Raw genomic sequence first — 15,287 nt, forward strand, 5'->3', positions numbered from 1 at the left:
AAAAAAAAAAAAACTGTGGAGGAAAGGAAAACAAAACAAAACTTTTCCTCTACCTTTCTAGGTTCTTCACCTGGCGTCCTGTAAATTAACTGACCAAAAAGACAAAAAGATTAATGATAAAACCCAGCAAGTTTACATTTGGGTACCTTTGGAGATCAGCGACTAAGCAACACAGGCACCTGTAGAACTTGGGCTAATATAACATCTTAACAAACAGCAATACATTTGTGGGGAGGTGACAAGACAAAGGAGAAGGATTCTGGGCTGTGGGGGAGGCACACTGGACGGCAGGTATGTGCAGGGAAACTGATGAAGGCGAGGGTGGTTGGGTGAGGTTTGCTGTCTACTTTCCTCTGGGTGCCATGTCTGGGCTCCAAGGTTTCAGGTGACAGAGAGTCTAAGCCTTCTTTTAGGGAGAGAAAGGGGAGGGCAGAGAGCTTTTTTTGGAGTCTTTGTTTCTCAATTCCGTTCAAAATAATTCTGCTAAAGAGGCAGATTTGGGGGTGGAATGTTCTGGTTCCCTACAAATAATACTGTCTCCGTTAAACAACAACTTTGCATTTATCCTGGCTGTATTTAATGGTGAAGAATCGTTGTTCCCAGATTATCACCTTTCCTCTCGCCTCTCCTCCTGCCAGGTTTAAAGATGTGTGATGGGCAGGGGATTCTACACGGGCAGACAGTTGTTTCAACACTGAAAAATGATCCGTTCTTTGTCTGTTTTATTTATTTATTTTTAAGGGCAAAGGGCACTAGGGGCACGGGGCATTGAGGCCATGGAGCCCTAAGACAGGGGAACCAGGAGCAGGGGTGGCTCAGGTGGGACTGTTTTGAAGCTGGCAGACGAGGACAGGGTCTTTGGCCAGGTGCTGAAGCATTGGTTGTTTTAGGCAAAGTCAGGGGTAAGATCAGGCTGCCAGGGCCGGGTGTCAGCCTCCAAACAAATCCAGTCGTGTCAAGTTGGGTGGGTAAGGCTGGGGGTCCAGGGGATGTGCTGCTAAGGTCACTAGGGCAGTGGGGGCAGGGCCCTCAGGTAGGTCAGGAACTAGGGAAGTCAGCGGTAAGGCCTGGTTTTGGACCAGAGCATAGACTGGGTGTGTAAAGGCAGGTGGGTGAGGATGGGTGGGCCAGGAGCAGGGGCAACAGGGCAGGGGGCATTGCCAGGCTGCTCGGCATGGGTCTCCTAGGCCCAGGCTATAAACGGGGTGTGTAAGTCAACAGTTAAATATGTCCCTATACCGAGGCCACAGGGTAAGGCCACAGCGTAAAGCAGGTGGGTGAGGCATGCGGTCTGAGGAAAGGGTGCTAAGGGCAGGAGGGGCCCTGTGAGTGGGCTGGACAGGGGAGGGGTGGTCAGGGCCAGGGCTGCTTAGGGGCAGTGTGGAATTGGGGGAGTGGAAGGTACCCCCAGGCTGTTAAGCACCCACGTCGTGGGCCAAGACTCTGAACTGAGTGGGTCAAGTCAGGACCTTGGAAAGCCTGGTGGGCAAGACCTATTTTTAAGACCAAAGCATGAACCAGGTGTGTCAAGGTAGGACGGGCGGGTGGGTGGGCCAGGGCAGGGGTGACACGCGCGGTGGGATTCGGCTGGGGGCACTGGGCACCAGCCGTCCACCAGGCTGTTCTGCGTGGACACTCAGGTTCTAGGTCGGGATGTCAGTAAGGACTGGTGGGTAAAGCCAGGTGGCAGGACCAGACACAGAGCCAGGTATGGAGAGGTCAGAAGGCAAGGCGCGGGACAAAGGGCATGGGGCACTAGGGGCTGCAGCCCAGGGGCCGGTGCAACCAAGGATTTGGGGTCAGAGGGCTTGAGAGAGGCTGTCAAGCAAAGGCCAAGTGGGTGTCTGAAATGTGACCCTTGTTATGTCTAAATTCCCATCGGCTGAGTTCTCTTCTCAGTGCCCAGGCCACCCAGCTCTTATTGCAAAGCCATCGACCACTTTGACATAGGAGAGGACAGTGTGCTCTTGTTATTCCTCTCCTTCACATTTGTCTTAGCAGATTTTATCTATTTTTCTCTTTTAGAAGAAATGAATTTTTGAATTCACTTTTCAAGTTCCACTAGGGTTTAGGATTAGTTGAACTTGTGGATCAAGTTGGGTAAAATTTGTGTCGTTTTTGTAGGGACTGTTTTATACGTCATGTCCTAACTGGGTGTTTCTTGACTATCAAAAGGCTAGTGGCTGACAGGCGTGGTGACACATGCCTATAATCCCAGCGGCTCGGGAGGCTGAAGCAGGAGGATTGAAGTTTGAGGCCAGCCTTACCCACTTAGTGAGGCCAAGTCTCAAAATTTTAAAAAGAATAAAAGGAGCTCAGTGGTTAAGCACCCCTGGGTTCAATTTCCAGTACCCCCCCAAAAAAGCTAGTGGCTATTATTTGTTGGAACTATACCTGACCACCTTATGGAAATTTCCATTAGTTCCACTGCTCTTTCCATTGATGATTCTGAATTTTGTGTGTAAAACCATCACTAGTCCATCATTCAGACTCCATAGATCCCTCCCCCTTTTTCTTATTTCATTGATCAGGACTTCAGCCATCTTGTTTTCTTATTTTATTTCAAATTCAATGTTAAAAATTAGACAATTATATTTTTGATAAAACTCTGACACTGAACTAGGTCCTCAGCCTTTTTAATTTTTTTTTATTTCAAGACTGAGTCTCATTCAGTTTATGAGGCTGGCCTCAATCTTGTGATCCTCCTGCTTCAGTCTCCCAAGTCACTGGTATCACAAGTGTGCACCGCTGTACCTGGCATTATTTATTTATTTTTTGCAGTGCGGGGGTTGGTGGGCGAGTGCTCCTGCCCTTACATTGATTATTTTAAATTTTAGTCACTTAGAGAATGGTGGATGTTGGGAGAGGCTTTACTCTGGAATCCCCCTTAATTACCCAGAGACTGGACACAGCAAAGAAGAAGAAACGAGTCACCTTGGGTCACCTCCCTGCATTTTCATTAACTAAACTCACATCTGCAGGAAGGAAGCAGGAGGAACGTAGCCACAGCTGGAGGGAATTTGTCACAACCCCTTGTCCGTCTCCTAGGTCCATCCATTCCCAAAGAGAATAAGTTACTAGCTAACGTCTGAGCACTGAGCCCATCTACTCACCAGAAATCATTCCGTACTCTCAAGTTGTCACATTCCCCATGTCCCCCTCCACCATGAAGAAGGGGGTTTGGGCATCTGACCTCATTGGGCTTTAGGTGCTCACATTCCCGTGACACTCACGAACATGAAGCCATCTGTGAGTCTTTCTTCCCTTTTATCTCTTGATTGTTTATCCTGCAAACCTTCCTTGTCCCCTCTGCTGTAAGTACAGGTGTCTCATGTTGGTCACTGGCTTTCCATCTGGTTCCACACCTGGGGGCTTCCTCTGCCTGGAACTTTCCTTTGTCTCTTTACCTTGTTAGTTCCTTTAGTTTTTTTTGTTTGGTTGGTTGGTTTTGGTACTGGGGGTTCAACCCAGGGGCACTTAACTACCGAGCCACATCTCCAGCCCTTTTTATTTTTTAATTTTTCTTAATTTTGAGACAGGGTCTCGTTAAGTTGCTGAGGCTGACTTTGAACTTGCAATCCTCCTGCCTCGGCCTCCCAAGCCGCTGGGATTACAGGCTGGGCCACCTCACCCGGCTCCATTAGTCCTTTTGGTCGCAGCCTAATGACCACTGTATGGAGCCAGCTCTTTCCCGCTGAGGCTAGGTGGGAGCTTGCTGACGGTGCCCAGAGTGCTCTTTACTTCACGTTCTCCGTCTCTGTCTTGACACAGTGTCCCCTCTGGGTTGGAAGCTCGACAGAGTGTGTGTGGAGAGAATGAATGGGTATGTTTCATGCTTGAGTTTCCTAAGAATTCCTGGCTCTGCCGCATCCTGCTCTAACATTTGTTTATACTGAGTCCCTCGATTGTGCCATGTACTCTCGCCATCTGATACAGCCATACTTTGGCTATGAGGACATACAATTATGGAGACTCACATCCCCTGGGTACAGAGCTGGACTTCATAAATGATATAGCAAAATGCTATCTCAGATTTTATTGGTAGTTAAAAGAAAATAAATAAACTGCTGGGTGCAGTGGTGCAGGCCTGGAGTCCCAGAAACTCAGGAGGCTGAGGCAGGAGGGCTGCAGGGTTGTGGCCAGCCTCAGCGACTTGGTGAGACCCTGTCTCAAAACAGAAAAAAAGAAGGAGCTGGGATGTAGCTTAGTGGTAGGTAGTGCCTGTGTTCATTCCCCAAGACCCCCCCAATACACACACAAAAAAAAAAAAAGAAGAAAGAAAAAGTAAACTTCAGTCCTGAACATTTATTTTTTCTACATTGAACCTACATTTTAAAATTTGCATGAATGGTATTGTCGACATTATATAAATGGTTTGCAATGAACTTTTTTTAATTCATTTTCTTTTTGTCATTTTGCTGAAAACATTTTGTTTTGGAATTTTATTCATGATTAGTTTTTTTTTTCTTTTTCATCATGATTAGTATCTCTCTCTCTCTCTGTGTTATGTGTCATGTTTTTATTTTCAACAAATCTCATAATTAATTGATTTCAAAGAACAGACCACGGGGCCGGGCGTGTGTGCACACCTGTAGTCCCAGTGGCTGGGGAGGCTGAGGCAGGAGGATCACAAGTTCAGAGCCAGCCTCAGAAACTAGGTGAAGCCTTAAGCAACTTAGTAAGACCCTGTCTCAAAATAGAAAAAAAAAAATTAAAAGCTGGGGATGTGGCTCAGTGGTTAAGTGCTCCTGGGAATCTCTAGTACCAAGAAGAACAGGAGACCATAGGGAGTGTGGATGTTAAGTATGTCTTAATGCATGCTTTTGTTTTGTGTAATATCTTTGTACGATTAGTGCATTATTTTTGATTTTTACCTTTAAAGACTGTTTTACTAGGATCCTGGTTCATCATAAAGGGACAGCCAGACCGAAGAGATGCGCAGAGGCCGGTCTGAGGGAGGGGCTTAGAGCTGTCACGCCCTCCCCAGTGTCCCTCCCTCCCAGCAGCCGGCTGAGGGCCAACCTAACAGCTCTCTCAACCACATCCTTTGGGCGTTTTTATGGAGGTTCCATTATGTAGGCATGATTAATTAATTATGTCATTGGCCATTAGTGATTAACTCAGCCTTCATCCTCTTTTCCCTCCCCAGACATCAGGGGTGGGACTAAAAGCTCCAACTTCGGATCACCGAGTTGGTTCCCCTGGCAACCAGCCTGCACACTGAGGCTATCCAGCAGGAAAAGGGACTGAAACCAAATATACACTGAATTTCTTTTCTTTTCTTTCTTCACTCCTTTTTTTCCCCCTGCTGGGGATCAAACCTAGGGCCTTGTACTCTCTCTGAGCCATGACCCCAGCCCTTGTACTACATTTCTTAATATGTCATAGTCCACTGCCTGGTGTTTGGCCATGGACCCCTTAAGCAAAAAGATGGTAACTCAAGAGGTGCGGGCATGTGACTGAAGTCATTAATAACTGATGCATCAGCATATAATCAAAGGGACACTGCTAGGTGGAGGGACAGTCAGCTCCATGAATGATTGCCAAGACGTTCTTCAAAGTGCTTATCCCAGTGGATACTCTCAATGCCTCTTCAATCTCAGATTGTCTTTCTGAGCTCTTGGAAAAAATGTATTATTTATTGGACCCTTTTCTACCCTTTGTTTTACATTCTTCCTTTTCCCTTCTTTTTCTCTTTCTGGGATTCTTTTTGGATAGGTATGGTACCTCGTGGATTAATCATCTGTATCTCTTATTGTTTTTCTCTCCTTTTTCTCTGGGTTCTCTGAGTCCCTAAATGTTTTGGTCCAACCATGTGGATTATTTTCTATTTTGTGAACCATGACTTGGGATTTTTGCTGTGGTTATGCTCACACGGCTCATTGTCTGTCACATGGTGTTCTTGTTCTAAAATCTCTCTGATCAAAGCTTTATTCCTTCATAGTCTTTGTTTTATATCCTGTGCTTTCTGAGTTCTGTTTTCTCCAGGGGCACAGTTTGGTCTTTTTCACTCTCTTTTTAGAATCCTGGGTGCTTTCTCACATTCCACAAGTTTTTCCTAATCTCTGGCCAACCTTGATGTCCTTTGTGCTTAAGAATGAGGAAGTAGCTGAGGATGGTGGCTTGTGCGTGTAGTTCCAGCTATTTGGGAGGCTGAGGCAGGAGGATTGCTTGAACTAATGAGTTTAAGACCAGCCTGGGCAACGTTGTGAGACCCTGTCTCAACAACAACAGCAGAATGCGAAACGAACTATAACCCTGACTGCAGCCCTGGGACAAGGATGAGGACTGCTGTCTCTGGATTGCTCTTTGGCAGGAGTGGGTAGAAAATGAACTGGCTGTGATGAGTCTCTCTGCCCTGAGCACCTCCATTCCAGCTCCGGGTACTTCTACCTGGGCACACACATCAGTTATCCACATCCTTCCCCAATGCACACATTACTCTGTACCTGGCTGGATTCCTTATAGTTCTATGCATGGGGTAGGAGTGTCACTGGTCAGGGATGTAAGGTCTCTTGAGACATGGAAGACCTCTACTTGAGCTTTCTAGGTTCTTGATCACATTGCAGAAAATATTTTTGAGGAGGGGTTACTAGGATTGAACTCAGGGATACTTAACCACTGAGCCACATTCTCAGCCCTTTTTAAATTTTTTTTTTTTTTTTTTTGTGGTGCTGGGGATTGAACCCAGCGTCTTATGCATGCTAGGCAAGCACTCTACCAACTGAGCTATATCCCCAGCCCCCCTTTTTAAATTTTGAGATAGGATCTTGTCAAGTTGCTTAGGGCCTTGCTAAATTGCTGAACTTTCAATGGCTTTGAGTTTACAATCCTCCTGTCTCGGCCTCCCTAGTCGATGGGATTATAAGCATGCGCCACTGCACCCAGCTTCCGACAAAAGAATTTAAGGACTGTCAGAGTTTCAGTGATAGGGGAAAGTCCCTCCAACCCCTAGCACTAGGCATGAAACCCAGGAGTGCTCTACCGCTGAACCACATCTCCAAACTTTTTTATTTTTTTATTTTGAGACAGTCAAAGTCAAGTTGCTGAGACTGGGCTTGAATTTACAATCCTCCTGCCTCAGCCTAATAAGTAGCTGGGATCACAGATGTGCGTCACCACACTCAGCTGAGAAAAAGTTTTCTTGTATACACTCAAGAGCTGAATGTGGGTGTGTTTGAGGATAGAGCTATACCCACCGACACACAGGCAGCCTGCTTCTTATTGGTCTTGGTATTCTAGGGGTGCGGGGGGGAATGAATATTCATAGGATTTCCTAGAATTGGGAGGTATTTTGGGGAATTTTGTGCATGCATGCTCTCATTCTTTTGACACCTGTGCAGGGTAATTTTTTTTCCTCCTGAGGACTCTGAGAATCCTCTAAATGTATAAGCGGCTCTTAGGTGCTTCTAGCATTGGGGTTACTCTAGGTCAAACAGGATTTTTCTATATATGCCCTCAAGTGTGGTTGCTACGTCAGGGAAAAGGGCCACCGCCTTGTGGTTAGGAAGGACACTGCTTTATCCAGTCAGATGCTAGGAGGATATCTGTGTGTTATGGTTTGGATCTGGATCACCCGCCAAAAGCTCAGTATGGAAAGCATGATTCCCAGTGCAGCCAAGTTCAGAGGGGGGGCCTTCAGACAATGATTGGATCACGAGGGCTCTGACCTCGTCAGTGGAATTATCCATTTGATGGGGTCATCAGATTGATTCACCTATTGACAGCTGGATGGGCTACTGGGAGTGAGAATTAGTTGGAGGAAGTAGGTCACTGACCGTGTGCCCTTTCTCATCTCCTCCTCAGTCCTTTCCTATGCCTTTTTCTCTGCTTTCCTGCTGCCACGAACTGAGCAGTTTCCCTTGGCCACTCCCTTCTGCCGTGATGTCCTGCCTCACCGCGGGCTCAGGGTAATGGAGTCTGCTGACTTATGGACTCAAACCTCTGACTCTGTGAGCAAAAAAAACAAAACAACAAAAAAAAAAAACCCAAATCCCCAAACCTTTCTTCTTCTAAGTTGTCCTTCTCAGTTATTTTGGTGACAGTGATAAAAAGCTTGCTAACACACTGTGACCAGGCATATATCACCTGCAGGAGCTGCCTGGCTGCACCTGCTTCTCTTGCCCCTTATCTCAAGAACAGGGCGTATTCTGCACACAGATGGGTTTCAGCCCATTCATTTCTCCTTCCCCCAACTGTTGAGCCCTGGCCCCTCCCAAATTCTACAGGGTTTCTTCCACGGCTGCCCCCCTCCCCATCTGGAACCTGGCATCCATCGTGCTGCAACCTCTGCTGGCAGTCAGGTGGTGGTTTCCTCTGGGCCGTGTTTTTTTTTTTTGCTATTTCTTCCTTCAACATTCTCTCCTGTGCATCACCCAATTCCAGCAACAAGCGGTTATCAGCCCCCCACGGATGCCCATCAGCATCCCTCTCATTCCATATTCGTGGTTATTTATACCTATTCTGACCCCTTCATCCCTTAGGCTGGAACCTAAGGGGGGGACTCCCTGCTCACAGCAAAGCAGACCCAAGACTCAGCGAAATGATGGGGCTCGGCAGGGAAACAGGTTGTGACGCAAGTGTTCTGAGGGAGACATTTAATATATTGAATTGTCTGGACATCTGATCTCATCTGCAAACAAATCCATGATCCAGTTGCTAAGACACTGCCTCCTCGCAGGCTCTGTGAGTGCCTTTCCTGCTCCTGTGTGGCGCTGAATCTGTCGGGTGGCAGCTCTGACCTCAGGCTTTGGATCAATGTGTGGAATCTGCGTATTTTGGAAACCAGCTTCTGAGGTGGTGGCACTATGGCGTTGATCTTCAGGGCTCATGGGAGTCGGTGCTGTGATAGCCAGGGACATGCTGGTGCAGCTGGGTGACCTGGCTGCTCACACTGCACCTGCCTGGATTCCAGGCTGCTGTTCACCAGGCTGATAGGAGGCCTGACTAATTCCAGCCAACTTTTCTGTTTCACTGAGTGATCAGATTAGTGGCTTAAGATAAAAACCATCATTTTATTTGTGCAATGTTCTATAGGTCAGGAGTTGGGGCAGGGTCCAGTTGGGTAGCTCTGTTCCCTGTGGTGTCATTGGGCAGACATGCTGTGGGGCCAGGACCTTGGTGGCTGGTACATCCAACATGATCCCCCTCACATACCTGACCTCAGAGAGAAGTACGAAAGCAGCCGGAGGTTAGCTGCAGATCTCTCGGTCTCTATGTGGCCTCTTTCTCAGGGAAGCTGGGTCTTACTTGATAAGAGTGTGCTCCTACCAGAGAGAAGTGGTGAGCAGTAAAGAATGCAGAGGGAGGAGGCAGACAGAGCAGGTCTCCTGTGGCCAGTCTGGGCATGACTGAGTCCCTCTGCATGCTCTTGGTCAAAGCCTGTCTTGGGGCCACTCAGAGGCAAAGGGAGAGAAATCCACTCCACCTCACAATGGAGGAGTGGTGAGGTCACACTCTAGGACAGCTGAGTGGCAGACGCTGCTGTAGCCTTCTTTGGAAACACCATCTACTGCCTTTGACCCCAATGCTGACCTTTCCCTGGGGGCATCTCCTGGTCCTTGTGTGCTCAGTGACCAGCAGATGGGCCTGTTATGCTGGCTATTTTATTTATTTTCCCAGGTGATTTAGTCCAAGATAAGGAAGAGGGGGGGCTATACCTCGTGCTGAGATGGTACAAACACCTTTCAAGTCAAACCCAAAAGCTAATGTCAGTTTTGCTCTCCTTAATAAGAGGGGAAAACCCCCATGGAACATGTGCAAATAGTATTTGAAATAAACAGTATGAAATTGGGCATCTATTCTCCCAGGCTGTGGGTATCAAGGACTGCAGAAAAGAGATGGGTGCCCAGGAAACTGTGTTGCTTATTATGGCTAGAAGGGTTCATTTCCTCGCCCTTCTCTCTTCCCTCCAAAGCTCAGAGAAACACAGAATAAATTAGTTGATTTTCAATATAAAATGACAAGAGACAAGTACAATGGCTTAGGGAGCCAGCAGGGCGGTGGGGAGACTCTCCATGGGTGGGAGGAGAGGCCCAGGGAAAGCCCCTGCCTGTTTGGGTGAAGTTCTAGACGGAATAACCCCCATTTCTACCCTCTTACTTTAGTTATGGGAATAGTCAGCTTTCTTTATCAAAAAAAGTGTCAGATAGCAAAGCCTTCAATAAATGATTTAGATGGTTGTTCTTTCTATAGAGAAAGATCATCCCTTTGCTGTATCAATCCAGGACACTATTAGCATCTGGGAATATTTTCCTGTTTTTGGAGGGGTGCTGGGGATGCTCCTAGGGCTCCATGCATAATAGGCAAGGGCTCTGCCCCTGAGCAAATACCCCAGCCCTAGCATTTGGGGACTTATTATCTTACAGAAAAGTCATAAGCTCTACAAATTACTATGGCTTGGTATATTTCATCTTGTACAAATTAAGATTAAATAATGGGCTGGGGATGTGGCTCAAGCGGTAGCGTGCTCGCCTGGCATGAGTGCGGCCCGGGTTTGATCCTCAGCACCACATACAAACAAAGATGTTGTGTCCGCCGAAAACTAGAAAATAAATATTAAAAAATTTCTCTCTCTCTCTCTCTCTCTCTCTAACTCTCTCTTTAAAAAAAAAGATTAAATAATGACAAGTTTGAAATACTGTAGACATTCTTCTTGGCAAGACCTGGGACCACAGAGTTTGATAGCCGTAGGTTTATACAAGGCTTTTGGTAAAAGCCATAGATTTTACAGCTTTTTACAGATTTTCTAGGTACAAAGCCAAACCCATGACAATTCAAAAGGAGGCGGGTGCTAGTCACAACAAGTAAAATCTCTTAGATTATTTAGACATAAACTAAGGCATGTGTGCTCTTTTTCCTAGTAGGTGAAGGTATTGATTACACTGTGAGACATGTTTACATGGGGTTTCTGGAATTCAGTGGCCTCTTACTCTAGCAATTACCAGCAACTCCAGTAATTACCAAACATGTTTGGCACTGTTGGAACTTCGTGTTCCAACTAGGTCTCATCAAACAGCCCCTATCATAAAACAAATACACACCATAAAATCTTAAATAAAATTTGAACCAAAGGAGAAAGAATTAGAACTTCCATGTCTGCAGAGGTCGTACCTTAAAATAAAAAACAACTGTCTCTGCATAAAAATTTGCCATTGTATCCAGGCTAGGTTGGCACACCCCCGCAATCCCAGTGATTCTGAAGGCTGAGGCAAGAGGATTGCAAGTTAGAGGCCAGCCTCAGCAACTTAGCATGACCCTCAGCAACGTAGTAAGACCCTGTCTTAGAAAATAAGAAAGGCTGGGGATGTAGCTCAATGGTAAAGTGCCCCTGATCAATCCCTAGTACCAAAACATAGTGGGGTGGGTGGGGATGGGAATGTACCTCAGTGGAGGCCCCCAGCAACACACACACACACACACACACACACACAAGCACACAAGCACACAAGCACTTTTTTTCTTTTCTTTTCTTTCTTTCTTTCCTTTTTCTTTTTTGCAATTACAATGTTGCTTCAACCTTTCTCCCTCCTGGGATCTTTCCCTTCTCCCTATTATCTGTATTTCTGCAAAAATGTATCACAGTGGCATGTTGAGGGGAAGAGAAAATAGCATTAGCAGAAACATAGTATTCAGGATAAATCGACCTTAGGGAATCAAATTTGAGGTGAGGCTGAGAGGTTTGTCACAATGTAGTGGCACCTCCTTGTGAGGATGGCCTTAAGACCTGAGCCTAAGCAACTCCATTTTAAAACCCCAGTTTGAAACCTGCAGTCTCACCAGGCACTCCTAATGGGCCCTCCAGTATGGCCCTCAGGCACAAACAAGTCACTTCTCCTCACTCTGGTAAACTCAGTGTGAATCCTCTGGCATGTTGTCTTCCCCCTGATAAAGGGGGAAAGGCGAAAAGATCAGGGTGGGACCACCAGACCAGATGTTTTAACCTCAGGGTAAAAGACATCCCTGAGAGACTCAGGTGGCAGCTGATAGGGATTGGAAGGGGGGTCAAAAGCTCCAAAATTTGGTATAAATAGTGGAGCAAATGAAGAGACATTCAGCCAGGTGACACTGATGTCCCCCACGCCCCCACGCTGAGAGCCTGATGAGGACCTGGACTGACATCCCAACTCCTCTCACCTGCCTGATCCTCTGCATTGTTCCCATTGCTCTCAAACTCTACAGCAGCCTCTTGACTCTGGTGAGAAAAGGACTTCTCCCTAGGATCACCTCCTCAGCCAGCCGTCAGCTCCAGCCCAGGAGAAGCCTGCCTTGGTTCCTGACCTGATCACCATGGTCTGAGTGAGTGTCCATCTGCTGGACTTAGAGCCTGAAGCTTGAGACTTCTGATCTGACACTTGAACTTAGCATGCAGGGGAATGTCTGTCATGAGCCTGTCATGATTAGGTGTGTTTGCGGTGCTTACAGCTAATCTAGAATTGTTTGCTGTGGATTGATTATTTCTATCACAGTGCGTAGCATTAAGGATTGTCATTTTTCTTGACTAAGAACCTATAGAGTAAAACTGTATTGAGTGATTTGAGTGAATAAAGCATTGAGAAAGGCAGAAGTGCGTGGACATTCTTTATTTCTCAAACTTGACTGCATAAGTCGCACCTTTTGCCCATCGCAACACCCCTTCCTCCACAGAAAATCTTCACTAAGCTTCTCCAGAAATCTTCACCATAATCGATTTTAGGACTGTTAGCAGAAGAGTCTACAAAAGAGTTCAGTGTAGGTAAACGTCCTGTTTTCCGGTTGCTCTATTTCACTTGGCCACTGGCCTGGAAGAAATCACCACTCCAGGTGCCAAAGGCCCCTTTACTAGTTTTTCACAAACATTTATCCAGTAGAGTAGAAGTGTGTTTGCAAATGCAAAGTGTGATTTAAAAAAAAAAAATCCTTTAACTTCAAGGCCCCTGGCCTTGAGCTGGGCTTCACGGAGATGTCTACATTTCTAAGATGAGAGAAGTTACCCACTGGGCTCCATGGTAACAGCTGGCAGGGGAGGAAAGAAAGGGGAGGAGCAGCTCTCCCCTTCTCAGGTGCTGTCCTTGAAGGGTTAACTTGCCCAGAACAGTGAAAGAAAAATCTGCTTTATGTGAACTTCTGCAGACTGGGAACTTGTGAGGCCCCCCCACCACACACTGGGTATAAAGTTCTGAAACTACCTGGACTCGGGGTTCAGGGGATTGATTGATTACAGCAAAAGCTGTGCCCTCTGAAACTGGCTGCAGCCAAATAAAACTGTTTCCTGCTCTCCTCGGTGACCTGTCTCGCCTGTCCCTACAACAACACAGATACCCACAGGTATTGTTCAGGGCCCCGTCAATCCCCTCCTAAGAGCCAGGCCCAGTACAGCAGGCATGGTCACCTTCCAGGGCACACAGGTTCCTGGGGTGGGGGGACAGGCTCACGATCAGTCATTGCAGGAGGCACTATAGCCCATTTTACAGATGAGGAAAGGAGGCTCAGGCTTGTTAACCAACGTGTCCAACGTTGTACAGTGAAAGATGGAGCAGTGTTTTGAGCTCAGGGACCAGGTCTCCCCTTCTACCAGTCAACACCTCCTCCTGCACATGCTACTGCACATCTCTCAGTCATCTGTTAGTGACATGAGTTAGAAACCACCCTCTCCCAGAAAGAGAGAGAGAGAGAGAGAGAGAGAGAGAGAGAGAGAGATTCTATCCTTCTAAGTGCACTTGCAGTAAAGGAGTAATAAAAGACAAATTCTGAGATGTTTTTGACAGGGGCCAGAAGAGGGGCATGGGAGAGATAAGGGAATTTAATCAGTTCAAGGTGTGGGTAAGAGCCAGCAAAGACTTTCACGTCTCTAAAGGTATGTTGAATCCTTGACTTAAATTGACGCCCAGGGCCACCTCACCCTGCTGATGTATGAACCTTCTGCACTCTTAACCCCTGACCAATCCAGAAGCAACAAGCACTTCTCCTTAAGGACTGTTCCCTTATCCCAAAGCTTCTCCCCAACTCCCCATCCATGTTACCAGCTCTGTTTATCTAGAGCCTGTGCAGGTTTAATGGAAACACCTTACAGTTTCCTTCCCCCAAATTTTGTTATAAAAATATTCTTACCTCTAGCAGACCTCTTTCCAACTGCTGTCTAGTCCTGCTGCTGGTAGTTTGCAGAATCTTCTCCCAGAACCTGGTCCTTTTTCTGGCTACCATCTGGAATGGCTCAGTAAACTTTTTTTTTTTCTTGTGTTATTTTGTTTTTTTAATTTCAGAGAATCCTCATTCTCTAGCCCTTTGGTTTTACAGAAAAATCTTAGATAAAACTCTAAAGACTCTGACTAATAGCCTCTGTCATCCCTGCCCCCAAAGCCAGGTAGGGTCTTTCTGGAGTAGGAATCGCTTCTCCCCTCAAAGAGGAAGCCCACTGCACTCATAGGGATGGGTTCCCCTGGCTGGGCATCGAATGGTGACTTAAGAGTTGGCCATCTTCAATAATAAAATAAAAAGCCACCCGAAGAGGGGCAGAGGGAGAGGGAAAAAGTCAGGAGAGAAGCAAAGGCGATCTCTTCATGAGGCGAAAGATACAGTCCTTACTGAGAATATTGAAATGCATCAAAACCACAAAACCAACCCTGCAGGAAGTCTAAGAAGTGCCTCAGGACCATCCTGCACTCTGGACCTCATTGCTCTTGCCAAGCGTGAACCAGCCAGAGCCAGGCTCTGAAGGGCAGGAGGAGGAGTCTGATCTCATGGGCGCAGTCCCAGTGACCCACCCGAGAAAAAGGATGTTAGCTTCTCTTCATATGTCCATGGGGTTTTTAAAGAAACTAACTTCTTGGGCTGGGGATGTGGCTCAAGCGGTAGCGTGCTCGCCTGGCATGCGTGCGGCCCGGGTTCGATCCTCAGCACCACATACAAAACGAAGATGTTGTATCCACCGATAACTAAAAAATAAATATTAAAATTAAAAAAAAAAAAAAAAAAAGAAACTAACTTCAAAACATAAACAAACGCCCAAAGCTATAAAATTTGTTACTCAGTCTTCCCATTCCTTCTAAAAATTAAAAATTAATTATAGGTTGTAATATGGTTTGAATAGGGATTGTGTCTTCCAAAACTCATGTTGAAATGTAATCCTGTTTATGATATATCACAGTGCTAGGCGAATGCTCTACCACTGAGCCACATTCACAGCCCCTGCCCGCTCCTTTATAAAATAATTTTAATTCTGAGACCGGGTCTTGCTAAGTTGCTAAGGCTGGCCTCAAACTTGCCGTCCTCCTGCTTCAGCCTCCTGAGTGTTGGGATGACAGTTGTGT

Source organism: Marmota marmota, unplaced genomic scaffold, assembly GCF_001458135.2.
Source record: "Marmota marmota marmota unplaced genomic scaffold, marMar, whole genome shotgun sequence".
Lineage (NCBI taxonomy): Eukaryota > Metazoa > Chordata > Mammalia > Rodentia > Sciuridae > Marmota > Marmota marmota.